Source organism: Pieris napi, chromosome 4, assembly GCF_905475465.1.
Source record: "Pieris napi chromosome 4, ilPieNapi1.2, whole genome shotgun sequence".
Lineage (NCBI taxonomy): Eukaryota > Metazoa > Arthropoda > Insecta > Lepidoptera > Pieridae > Pieris > Pieris napi.
In genome coordinates, this window is record NC_062237.1 from 9,068,465 (window position 1) to 9,083,340 (window position 14,876).

Here is a 14,876-nt window from a genome sequence, read left to right on the forward strand (position 1 = left end):
ACACGTGTTTCGTAACAGTACAATTAAACAGTGTGAATAAATAAATATTATTTTGGTGTTTTTATTAAATCAATTTCATATACGACGGTGATAGTATTTACTAATAATAATTTTATTAATTAATTTTAATATTTATCGTTAATCACTACTGCATTTTAGTTATTTATTTCCATACGCCAAAGAAGTATAACTTCTAACGCGTGTACATAAGTACACACACTCTTTTTTTATAATTAAAATGGGCTTATTATAATTAAAATGGGTTTATTTATTTCATATTATATGTGAACACTGAACACGTAATTAAATTTTGACGCTCGTGGTATGACATTTTTAACAACCTGTCCATCCTTAGGAGATATTGATAAATGTACATTTGTTAACTACCAAACCTTGTCAGAACTATTTAAACAGATACAAATAATATTAAGTTTAAACATCATTAGGTTCCGTTGTAAACATTGATTTATATGTATTTCGCGCTATTGCAGTAGTTTAGCTTGAGTCTACACTTTGTAGCAAATACATTAAGTACCAAAGTTTGTTTCAAACACTGAAGATCATTAGTATTTGGGAGTGAGAATTACTCCAAAGGAGGTTAACAGTACTCATTCGAATCTCATACTTTTAAACCAACTTTCAATCCTACAAGCCTTGCTATTTTGGTGCTTCGCTCTCCCGTAATAAATAAAAAATTAAGATTTTCATAGAACCTTTCATTCAATTTACCTATTATTTTTATCATTTATAGAAGGCAACTGTAAAAACAGTAAATTATCAATTGTTTAACCCCTACTCTCTTATAGGACAATTCGATGTAATTTCTATTTTAAACTAAGGCCGTTGTGATCTCTGTGTTGTTGGCGAGGGAGGATGTTACAGGGAAATCCGTAGGCGAAGACAGATAGCAAACTGACCAGAATATGAATAAACAGAAACGTGTCGTATTTTCTACATTTTTGTACGGATCAGAGGCCTTAATTTGTGCAGCGGAACGAGAAAAGATAGAGACATTCGAGCTCTGGTGGTGGAGAAGAGTGTTGCGAATACCATAGACTGCAAAAAGAACCAATAAGTCTATTCACAACTAACTAAAGATCCCTAAAAAACTGTCAACTATCATTTACAAAATGGGTGCTTACTTTGGCCATATTGACAGAAGTCTTGACAAACTGGTATGGTAGAGAGGTGTCATGACAGGAGAAGTCGAGGTAGATCGCCTTCCCGATGGTCTGACGAAATTAAGACAATTATGGGTCGCAACATCCCTAATGCTCTGAAACAAGCTGAGAATATAGTGGTGTGGAGAGAGGCAAGACTTTCAGTAATCAAGACTTCGAAGAAGAAGATGATAATTTTACGTTTTTTTACGAAATTTCACTGTTTCTATCTTAGTATACTAATAATACCCAAGATCACTGCGTTTTCAATGATTTCCAAGAGCAAAATTCGTTTAAAGATACGAAATGTAAACAAAAAAATAATTTACTTAACAACTCATTACGGTATATTGATATTTGTCCAGGATCTGGCAACTTGTTTTTTCAGATCCGATCAATGAGGAAAACATTTTTCCTCATTTTTCATGGTGAAAGATAATTTGATTTCCGCGAACGCGAGTTGATTTTTAAATCTTTGCTGTAATTTAAGGAGTCAAGATTTTTATTTACCTCAAATTACTGTTTATTTGAACTTTGATGTTTTGAAAAATTAATGAATTTGATTTGATATTAAAACATTATTGAACATTGAACACAATATTGAACATATTTTCATGAGTCCTTACAAAAATCACGAAATCTTTATTTGATGTTTGATTTGATTTTTTATTACCATACAAAAAACAAGGAAATTAACTTTTTCAGGCGTTTTTTAAAACGTCTAAATTTGTCCGTCTAGTCAAATTTGGTAAAACTAATTGTACGCCATTAATCCGTATTAGTAGTGTTATTATTCTCTGTAAAAATAAACTAAAATAATCAAACTATAAAAATAACTATTTCAGTATTATTGTGACGATTTTAGAATTATTATGACTGTCGCCCAAAATTCGATTGAGTTCTAATCTTTTCTAAAATTTGGTTATAATGATACTCTTATTATATTAATAGGTTAAGATTTTTAGATATTTAATCATAAAAAAATGCAATAATAATTCATGTGTAATTAAACTTAGACTTAAAAATTATTTACGAGTATGTTCCTATGTGTGCATCCACCAACACTCAGTATTTAGACTATTTGTATTTGTAAAGGATTTTTCGAGGATGTTTGGTGAATGAAACAGAACACAAAATTAGGCTTGCCCGCAAGTAACCCTATGACACCGACATCGAACCAAATGACTAACCCGTACTATTCATATGGTAGCGATTCCTACTTTCCTTAAAAGAAATTGTAGAAATTACAGTTTAATTAAATAACTTATGGATAAACATGCATTTCCCTATCGTTTAATATTTGTGTGCTGTACAAAAATATCTAGAAAAGGTTAAGTCGCTCTATATCCATAAGGTTTGTTTTTGGATATATCGCATTATAATTTAAATAAAAAAACACTTTATTTGTACTCTTCTTATGTACATTTTGATCATACGCTACATTAAAAACTAATCTTCAGTAGTCTAACGAAACCATCCCATTTCATGAGATCCATTAATCTGATTCACTCTGGGCCCACTGTAAAAAAGTCTCTGTGTGGTTATAATTTTTAAAAGTATATTTTGTGTACCATTACAACTATTTGCAATGCACATATTAGGTATTCCATTTATCAAGGAAAGCCAAAAATATGATAGTCCATTGAAAAGTTACATTTGGGGTTGCGTTTTTTAGAGGACGCAATTTTATTTTTTTGATGTGTAGGGCTGGGGGGGTCAGTGTAAAGCTAAAAACAAGTTTGTGGGGTCGCCACCCTTATCCCACGGCGGCCATCTTTGAAATAGGGGTTGAAATGGTATATACGATATATCTCTTAAACTATTTATTTGATAAAAAAAAATTGTTAACATTTTTTGTTGCAAATTAAATTCTCTACAACTATGATCCTACAACCGAATTAACGGTCAAGCCGCGGAGACCGGCTAGTACATAATAATAAAGTTTTAATAATCTGTTTGATTCTCTTTGTAATATAAAAACTATTGTTATACATGTAGTTATTTATATTCGACCCGTACAAAATACTTTCATCCCTCATCAACCAATTCTCGCGCGTCGTAAAACAAAACTCAATTTTCGTTAACAAATAAATGTCCGTTCATTTAATTTATCCCAACCCAAGGGAAGAACCTCCCAAGATATCTTCATGTTCACATACGAATGGTAATTCCCACACTTCATTCGCCTATTTACGAACACGTTAGGTGTTAATAAATACCGCTAATGGTGCGTATTTCGTTATGTGATTGTTTTACATTTTATGGGTGGTTTCTTCTTGTCTGTTTATATTCCTTATTTTATTAAGACATAAGACATAGACATAACATTTATTACATACGAAAACACACACACATAAACACACAAAATAAAAACACTTAAAGAAAAAATAAAATAAGACATATCAAAAACAATAAAAATAAAAATTAATAATTCGCTTTTGCCATTCGGTTCGCTTTTAGTGTGCAATGTGTGTGTACTGTGGTTGTAATTGGCCCTGGCTCAGCATTATGCTGAGGAGCAAAAAGTTCCACAGCGCTGGTCATTCTGCCAGAGACCACTCAGTAGCAAAGAAAAATAATAAATAATACAAATTAACGTATGTGTATATTATTTTGCCTAATACGCAGTTTTGTTGTAGTTACCAAACATTTTTTTTTAAATTAATACAACCTCCTTAGCCTCAGAATTCAATCTGTTTATTTTTTTTTATAGATAGTGTTGTTAGCCTGATACATACGTCCTTCATAGTAAATCTTTTTGCACCCATAGACAACATTATCTATAAGTCCATAGCCGTGAATCAAACGATCTCACGTTTGACGCATACTTTAGCCCTTTAGCCAAAAGAGTCCCATTTGTGTGCATATGGACTTATGATAAAGCAAATCAACAATTTTCTTATGTCTACATTAGAATGTGATTTGTGTAAATAAGTTATATTTTTTCTATTAAACCTAAGTATCATTCATATTTGTTAATTGAAGTACGTATATGTTCTCTGTATATGCTATGATAATAATAATACAAAGAAGCGATAGTATATGTTATAAAGTGCATTCGTAACCTAAACACTAAGCAAATAATAATATTTTTTATAAATCATCACACATTCACATCACACATAGAACATTCAGTTGTTCCTTCTGTAATGTATGATAAAATTAATGTATGGCAAATTGTATGGAGTCTTGTCTCCAAATCAGGCATCGGGCAAGAATAAGCAACATATATTACTAATCAGGTTAGACATATACATAACATTTATTACATACGAAAACACACACATATAAACACAACAAAATAACAATACTCAAAGAAAAAAATAAAATAAGACATATCAAAAACAATAAAAATAAAAAAACCCTTTTCCCATTCGGTTCGCTTCAAGTGTGCAATGTGTGTGTGCTGTGGGCCCTGGCTCAGCATTATGCTGAGGAGCAGAAAGTTCCACAGCGCTGGTCATTCTGCCAGAGACCACAGCAGCTAGTTTGCGCCTCAGTAGCAGAATAAATAATAATACTAAGTAGAAAATAATAATAGTAAAGTTAGCAGTGTGAGTAATGAAAATCGTGTGTAAGGGTGTATAGTAAATAAAATAAAATTAAAAGTTAAAAATAAGAATAATTGTTAATAAGTAGATATTTTTTGTTTTTGTTTTTTTGGGTGCATAAAAACTAAATTTCGTGGGGTTTCATTTGATAAAACTTCTGTACCAAAAGAGTTTTACTTTACCAAAGTACTGAGTATTGAATTCTTTCGTCTCCGCAAGCAAGCTACGTCTACATTTATAAACTCTTTGGTAGCAGCTTAAATTTGTGTTCAAAGCCATTTTAAAAAGTTTTCCTTCTACTTGTAAAAATTACGTAAAAACGAATTTATCTCGAAAACAAAGGGTTGTGTACAATAAAAGAGCTTTATTCATACTTAGGGACCTGTGTGATTTTATTTTACTGAATCAGTTCAAAAAGGGGTTCTGTATCTGAATATATACGTATGCATGCCCATAATTGTTTTATAAATTATTATCAGATTATGAAACCGTATTTCTCGTTTAATTAGAAATTAAATTTTCAGCAATGTCTTTCTGGTTATTCCTTTTGAAATTTTCATTTAAAAACATGATGCTGGTTATGTTTCAATCCATCGTTGGTAATACGACATTAGTATACTGACATCAATAAAATAATAAAAACTTAATGTTCTTAATCATAATATAATGATTGTGTACGCAAAATCCCCTAACGTAACGGAATTTAAACTTATAAAAAAACATGTTATGATCGAGTCAAAACGCATCGAGTCGAAAAATCATATTTTTTTAAATTGCTTTTCAATTATTAAATATTTTAATAGTTTGGAATCATTACTTAACGAAAAATAACGACTGTTACGACCAATCAGAGTAGAGCAAATGCTCCGAGTGGGGTGGTGATCAGATCGGTGCTTTGAACCCACTGCTGGTTATAATTTACGCTAATGAGTTATTTGGAGTGGTAAAGGAATCAATCTAAATTAAATATTGTACGATAAGTATTCGTGTCTTTTGCACCGCTAACTCGCTATTGTCAGTATCGATGGAGTGACGATATTTTTCCGACATATATATTAATCACATGCACAACGCCATCTGTTGTTGAATAAAAAATAAAATGACTATTCTAGATATAACATTATTATATTTTTCCTTAATATATCTTAATAAATCTTTTATTTACAATCAAGTATACAGTATTTACAACTTTCTTAGCCTAAAAAGTAATAATAAATAATTTAAAAAAATATTAAAAAGAAAATAAAAACAAATTTAAAAAGTTTCGCGCCTGTGGCAGTGTACCTTTAACGCTGATAGCATTTCCTCGCTGTATAGCGATACTTATTCGTTTTACTTAATTTGCCTTTACTATATTTTACGAAGTTAATAACATTAGAAACAATACAGGAAGTATAAACGCCGTCCAAGGTCGATACTTAAGAACTTTAATAAGTCTAGAGCCGTCGCGCTAACTTTGACAAAATTTAATTACAGGATTAATTCCTTAATTTCTACGGAACCTCACCTTGCAAAACACGATTCGATCTTAACTTATTTTACGTTAGTTTATTGACAGGACTTTTAGCGTGGCTCTTTTTTACGATCGTACAATTGTTTGCGTGTCCATGGAGAAAATTTATGGCAATGCACAATGGAGCAGTCGGAAAATTGGAAGTTATTTTTACCAAAATACGTGAATTTATTTCGTTCTTATGCAAGGGGTGTTAAAAATTTTATTCACATAAAAGAGATAAATGTATCCTCAATATAGTAATATCTGGTAAGCAATTTTTTGTATCATACCTGCAGAATACTACAAGGTTTTTCGTTTAAAGTTTAAAGTAAATACAAACGAATAAAACCTCATGCAATTTGTAGTTCCAGATCAATCACTACAAAGCTTACTCAACATAAACTATCAATTACGAAAACGACAAAGGGAAGTTTAAACTTCGCGAAACCTTGGACCGCTACTATTTCCCAGACCTGAAAATTGAGTCTGGATTCCGTTGCACCGTCAGCATATTGCTGACCACGTTCCACAGTATTATGAAGTTCTATTTTGCCGTGACATTTTTCGTTCAGGAATACCGATCGGATTTTTGAAATGTGTATATTCGATAAAAGGCGTGTACAGAATCGCGGGACTTGTAAATATTTGGTGTCATTGTTCCTCGTAATTCGTTTGGGCCGTGAAATTGATATTAATGAATTACTAACGATGTGGTTGTTTTACACGTTTGTTTTAATTATTGTAAAATATGTATGCTTTCAGAACAGCATTGTTTCATCCTTGCAATTACCTTAACGCTGTGGCGTAAGCTGTGTATATGTTACTGTAAAAGCTCGAACTGCAGTAAATCCTAAAATATTCCAGTAAAACCTAAGATCTACCAATTCCTAATGGTTAGATTAGGCAAAAAGTTTGCGATTCGAACTCTTACCACCATTCCGTTGGTAAATCTTAGGATTTACATTAATGGCACGGTAAATGTTGAAAAATAAAAATAATTATTAAGTTAGACTAGCTTATGTTAGCATTATGTTTGTATTTCGTTGTTAAATTCCAAATAGAGAACTACTGATTTAGTAAGATAGATATGATAGAGATTGAAATATTCAGAGATATACGTTATGTGTTTTTTTCAAAATAAATTAAATAAGTTGGTATTAGTTTGTACTTATTACTATCATATGATACCTTTATAATACTATGTACCTGTTTTGTCTAATAGTACATAAAAGTAAATAATGAAGAATTACTCATTGTTTTATTCCTAAAACCAACATCTACCAGCTGACAGTGGTAAAACCTAGCATATACTGAATTCGGATGTTAAAAGCTCGAAAAAATCGTCGTATTTTCAGAAATACTTACATTTACCAACTCATGTCGGTAAATCCTAAGACTTACACTTAAATCTTAAGATTAACCGTAGTTCGAACTTTTACAGTAACATATACATACTTAAACCTCAATTAAAGATAGACAAACAATTGTATATATTTATAAATATAGATAATAAAATATAATCACGAATAGCTCAAGTATTTTTATAAAACGTTTCCAATAATTCAATCTCATATCAAATGTTAGCGGAAATTTCCGGTTATATAAAATTCACGGGTAAAGTCTATGAAATGGTTACTATAATATTAAGCGGCTCTAGTTAAACGATATTTAATGTAAACGCGTGACGCAGCTTTGAAACAGCTGATCTTAGGAATTTATTTAAATGAGCGTTTAATAAAATATAATATTCAATTAATTTCTTCTTCTTCATAAAATTTATTAAATACAAATTAATTTTTTTGTCGATTAAAGTTCAAACATTTATTTAACTCTGAAAAGTAATAAATCAGTTTAAGTAGCCTCGCAGTCTTACGCGGTAACAGCGTTCATTGAATTGTCACATCATAACCTATAGCCATCCTCTGGAAATGTGCTATTTACCACGGAATAGATTGGAAGGTTCGATCAAACTGATAGTTATTTATTTAGTTTATTTAATTTTTACCTAAATAGTGTATAATTAAATTGTATAGTTGTGGTAGAGGTACTGGCAAAACCTGTGGTACGATTTTTATGTCCATAAAGAAGCTGTGAATTGTGTAAATTTACACAGATTTCCTATTATTACCCTCCCTTTTAAATAAACTGAATTGTCTAATATATCAATTATAAATCAAACCAATCAAACAATCAACCTTTAAGAGAAGATACGTAGAATATGTATTAAAGTTTGATATAAATCATTTGTTAAATTTGACAAAAGATTAACCCAAAATAACATATTTGAAGAGGCATTATGTAGTCAGCGCGCATAAAATAGCTTCAATACTGTCACCAAGCTCAGATCCCGACAACCATATATCGACGATACGATTTGAGCAAATCGCTTCAGAATATTCAAAGTTAGATTGATTTGAATTTCACAGCGCATTCTAGTACCTTACATACAGGAATACTGATTGTGGAGTCTTGAATACATACAATGCTATTTAGATTAGATAATCAGGCAGTATTTTAATATCAACAAATTTTATTAAAATTATAATGTGAAAGTATTTGGTACTCATTCTAAAAACCTACTAGAGTTTGCTAACCAAGAAATTTTCTGTAGAATATTACAAGGTAATAAAAATAAATTTTACCTAGAATTATAATAAGAATTCGCGGCCATTGCTATTCTCAACAGACGCTCTTTGTAAACTTGAAATTTTCCGCTGCAATGAAAATGTTACGTGCTCTCCAGGCATTCACCGGACAATCCTATAACCTGTACGGTCAACTTATAAAGTACAACTAAGTGAAGCTTAAGCAAAATGTTACGTTTATTACAAATTTAGAGCAGCAAGAAAATATGTTAATTAATTTTACTTTAAACTAATGAATTTGTTTTTTTTTTTCTTAAACAATTCACACCAATTGACCTAGTCCCATACTAAGCTGGTGAAGCTTGTGTTATGGGTACTAGGAAACGGATATAAATACATATTATAGATAGATAGACATATAAATACATATTTAAACACCCTAGCCCTAAGCACAACACCAAATGCTCATCACATCGATGTTCGTCTCAGCCGGGGATCGAACCCGGGACCCATGGATTCGCAGTCAAGGGTACTAACCACTAGACCAATGAGTCGTCAAAAATTAATGTGTAGTAACTTATTGTTATTATTTATTTTAATTTTATATCATTGATTGCTTTACTGTATGTATGTACTGTAAGGTTGAATATATCATAAGATTTCTTTAATTTAAAAACTTGAAAACGTAAAACTCATACATAATCCTTCAAGTAGCGTTAGTCTGTCAAAACTATGTCATTAATAATATTTAATTCATAGGATATATAAAACTCTTAACTCTTCAAGAACACGTCCTACTCAAATAAGCCAAGAAACTGACTAAATACTATTTAAAAAAATTGTTAAATCATAGAATAAACCTATCCTTTACAAAATATCTAAGAAATATATTTTTTGTTAAATTATATATTGTTACTTTACACCAACATAATCCTTTGCTATGTTAAAACGGTCAACTGTGTTATTAAATTTGTATTGTCTTACGACTTGAGTAAAATGCAAATACTAAATCGTGTCATGTTTATCATTATAATGTGTAATTTAAAATGAAATTTTGACAACGCAATATTAATGACAATCCTTAGTTTAAATTCTAACAGCCTTTAAACCTAAGCTAGGTTTCCTAGAAAAGCGGTGCCGTTAACTAACGGCGGTCATTTTACGGTTATTAAGCTTAGGTTTCCTATAAAAGCGGTGCCGTTAACTAACTACCGTCATTTTACGGTTGTTAATAACGGCCGTCTTTACTTTTAACATAATGCAATGCTAAAAACATAATTTTCGCTCGTCCAAGCCACGTGTCCACTCATGGTACCCGTATTAATTAAATATGGGCACCGCTACACGCGAAAAACGTTGAACTAATGTTTATCACCGCTATGGCCATCATGCAAATGACAGCACCACTATTTGACGTTACGGTGACACTCAACATTCTCTAGAAAACCTACTCCGATGTTATTTATAGACAACGTATTGGTGACGTCACCCAACGTTACATTACGGCCGTTGGATAAGGGCACCGCTTTTCTTGGAAACCTAAGCTTAACAGTTTCTGTGGTTAAATCATAGATTGACATATTGTGTAGAAAGCTGTTCGGCCATAGTTGTGTAGTAACTCCTATTTACCCCTAAAATTGAAGGTTTCATTCTCCTTGAAGCCTCCTTGTTTCTTGAAGGTTACTGAACAGAAGCTTTAAATAAAATATAGGCTTTGAAGCAGAATCAGCAATGTATCCGCCTCTTGCCCCTTTAATGGCTGATAGGCGAAAATATAATATTATATCACATAGAAATATTTTTATTTGAATGAAGTATCGATAGCTTTTACATGATGATATTTTAAATTTCAGAGCAATTTATTCGATATTTCTAATATTACGCATTTTTATAGCAAATGAAAAATGGACTGAACATCTGATGTTTAATGACACGCACAAAAATATTCACAATAACTAAAGTACGTGGGTGGAAATAATACATATAAAAGAAATTCTGCAAAATGTAATATAACACCCGAATGAAGTACAAATGATAAATTTTAGAAGACCACTGTAATTATTCAAACAGACCATAGGTAAGTGACGGTTAAATTGTCTAATATTTCAACGAAATAACGACCAACGTTGAATAATACTCGATTTTATCTTGCGTTTTACGAAACGTTTAGAAAATGTTTCTCTATATTATTTTTGTGAACTGGTTTGAAAATTATATTCTAAGTACTTTGTATATTCATAAAATTTAAATCGTTTTAACCAAATATATTGTTTTTTTTAATAATTCTGGTACATATTATATTTTGGCTATGGCGGAGGACCCTTAGCTACCGCCCGAAGTTTGGACTCGCGTGGTCTAGATATATTTTGGCAAAATTTTTTGCGACCTCTTAAACAATAAACACTATAATTATTATAATTTACATAAAACCATAATCAATTATAGGTACACTTGAATCTCAAGAATCACACTATCTTTTAGTAGAATTGTACCGTACGTAGGTACATTGTGTTCGGTAATTTTTGGATATATCACACAGAAAGACCGACGGAGGATCGCTTCATTTTATATTGTGTAAAGAAATATTTATTAAGAACGTTTCAAATTTACAAATGTATAATTATTTTCATTTTTCAAACATGTCTTAAATTAATCATAATTTACGAAGTAAAATAATGGAAACATATAAGTTATCGAGCGGAATAGCGAAGTCAGCTTATAATTGGTGAAACGTTCAAAATTTACAATACATAAAAATATGCCGAAAGTAATCAAATATTTAATATAGTTATTATCTATCGGCAAACGGTTATTTGTTTATTTACAGCTTGTTCTTAGACAACATTTTTCCAATCATGGCGTTCTCTAGCGATTCGAATCCAAATTGGACCTTGAATTTGGCAGGTCCATATTTATATATTCTTCCCATCTTCTTATCTGCTTGCCTTTCTTTCGTTGCCCACTCAGTTACAATTCTGTTTCATTTTTGCTTCTTTTCTCTCATCAAATAAAATAAAATTTACATTAAATAAAATTAACATTTCCAGTTTCGGTAAGGCTAAGAAACAAAATCCCATTGGCCCGTAGATCATGTACTATTCATTGAAAGCCTACAAAGTTTGCTTCTATATCATATTTTAGTTCTACCTCCATCTTTAATAGATAAACCACATCTAATTAAAATTATAAGTTATAATAGGACGTCTCCTCATTATTTCCATGAATGCGAATTTACGTCGACAACTATCTAATGTCAATGGCAGAACGACTTCTTAAATGACACTTCGCTGTGCTAATGACGCCGTTTCATCCATTTGAGTACTTAACAATTAGGTGAGAAACCAACAATGCTTTTACGAGTTAATAATATCCAATGTGTGAAATTTGTGATTATCAAATGAATTATTTAATTCAGCTAAATTTAAATTACAGTCCGTATTATTTCCCGTAATACTATTAAACCAGTCATGGCCATAGCAGGGAGAACACTTGATAGCATGCGGCTATACAAGTATATATACTTAGGAGCATGGGTCAAAAGAAATCAAATCTTGAATCGAAATAGCCCGGGCTTATTTAAATAAACTGAAAAAAGTACTATGTTGTCGCCACATTAGTATCAAATTGAGCGTTCGACTCTGACTCTCTTACATCTGTCCTGTAGCACTATACGGCTGTGAAGCATTGACAATTAAAGAAGACACAATACAGCGCCTCGAAGCTTTTGAGATGTAGTTTTACCGTCGCATGCATCGCATCATCTGGATGCAAAGAGTGACGAATAAAAGAGTTCTTCAACGTATGTGTATGCAGACTTTTAAACTTTAGACTAGCGCAAGATAACCGGCAATTCGAGTTGTTTACAGTTAAAGTTTAGAAAAAAAGTGGCATCAGAAGAAGAAGACAAAAAATTAGAGCGTGACACCCTAGTGGCTTCAGCGTGCGGCTCTCATCTCTGAGATCGTAGGTTCAATCCCAGGCTGTGCACCAATGGACTCGACCGGTGAAGGAAAACATCGTGAGGAAACCGGCTTACCTTAGACCCAAAAAGTCGACAGCGTGTGTCAGGTACAAGAGGCTGATCACCTACTGGCCTAATATATTGACAGATTGTCAAGAAAAATATGCAGATATCTGAGGCCCAGACCTCAAAGGGGTTTAGCGCCATTGATTTTTTATATTAAAATTGAGTCACTATATTCGTCGGGTCCTATAACTAAATTCAAGATTTGATTATTCTGTACTGTATTTGTTGCTTCACAAAAAGGCTACGCATCAATATTAAGTGCTCACGTAACTTCGTACCTCAAAACTAGTCTTTTTGGCGCAAGATAGTAGAATTGTCTAGACTCAAATAACATACTGACATATGTCGTATCGTTTTAAGGTAAAAAAAATAAATGTGTGGGGGTGATGATCTCGCCCTATTATATCTGATAATAATACCAATCTTTACAAATGTACTGTTTATATTTGTTACATACATTTTTGTTATTCTTATTCTAATATCTTAACTTCCTTCAGTACAATTGATCAGAATACAGTCATGGGTTTCTTTCTCCATTCGCTTCCTGCTAACGCTTCTATATCTTTTATCCACCTTTTTTGGGTGCACCTTTCTCGTTTTTCCCTTTGGTCGATTGTCTTTAAAAGGCCACCTTTTTATCTGTGTATTTTAGTTCTGAGTATCTAGTACTCAGAACTAAAATGCACTGGCCAATGAACATCGTTAAAACTTATTATTCATAACAATAAGCTAATTCCGTCTGAATAAAATAGTGATCTACATTCCAACAGATACGTCTCAGAAAATGCATACACTTTTTAGCTTATTATTCAGTACGCTGAGTTTCAAATGGTACTTCAACAGGGTAAAATATTTAGTAGGTCAGATTCACTCACTTATAAAACCCAAGCGCTGGCGTTCCTACAAAGTTCACGCTTGCGGTCGAGGCTTTAACTTTGTAGGCTATGTTTTACGCCACACTGTGCCACACAGCTTCACTTTGTACTATAATATGCTCGCGACTTCGTCGACAAAAATATTGTCTATTGTCTCGACTTAAGTCACTCAATTAACTTAATAAGATTAAGTTAGTTTAGTGGAATATACACTTTTTAGGATGTAATTAACTCACCCTACCTTAATCTGACGCGCTCGAGAATTTCTGATGGTCAACTTTTTTTTACTAATCTGATCCTGTATCCTTCACGGGCGGCCTTATATATGGGCCTCATGTTTTGTGGAGGTACTTAACCGGGTACAAGGTATCCCCCTGTATATTAATCTGCCGCGCTTTAGTAAATCCCAAAATCCCCGCTTGGGCTCCCCTACCATAAGGCACCAAAAAAAGAAGTAGATAATTAGGGCAGTGTTGGCCTAGTGGTTTTAGCGTGCGACTATCAACCCTGAGGTCGTAGGTTCGATCCCCGTCTGTGCCAATGGACTTACTATGTGCGCATTTAACATTCACTCGAACGTTGAAGGAAAACATCGTGACGAAACCAGCTTAACTTAGACCCAAACAAGTTGACGGCGTGTGTCAAGCACAGATGGCTGATACTTGTCAGTAAGACAAATGATCATGAAACAGAAATCTGAGGCCCAGACCTAAGGTTTTACCGCTACTGATTTAAGTCACTCAATTATTACCTCCGCTGACAGCAAAGTGTATTTTTTAGAATTTAGTTTTATTTAAAATCCATCGACAACGATTAACTTCCACAGGAATTGGATAAATGAAAAATGGATTCCTCCTTTAGAAAAAAATAAAAACACTTGATATGCACGTACATATTTTTACTTAATTCGATTCCCAGTAAAGCAAGCCTTAGGGTCGTGGGCACAGTAGCTTTACAAACATAACATTTTAATAATTATAATTTTGAAATAAGTTATAAATAATATTAATTAAGAGTTGTAGTATATTGTTGAAGTTGAAACAAAGGTTTCATAATTTTAGCAGAAAAGAATTTCTGTCGCAACAGCGCGAGAAGCCCTACAAAGTTTTAACTTCAAAGCACTTTACTGAGTTTGTGACTTTTTTGCGCACTTAATAACCAATTTTATTTGTACAATTACTTG

The 14,876-nt window shown here is 32.3% G+C and overlaps 1 long non-coding RNA gene across 1 annotated transcript; it reads right to left on the reverse strand.

Moving 5' to 3' along the window:
* Nucleotides 1-7,354: 7,354 nt before the first annotated feature.
* LOC125049004 lies at nt 7,355-10,938 on the reverse strand. The gene is made up of 3 exons (XR_007116925.1): nt 10,929-10,938; nt 9,608-9,610; nt 7,355-7,660 (listed from the first exon to the last, which is right to left on the reverse strand). It is a non-coding gene; the product is annotated as an uncharacterized LOC125049004 (long non-coding RNA).
* Nucleotides 10,939-14,876: the final 3,938 nt, after the last annotated feature.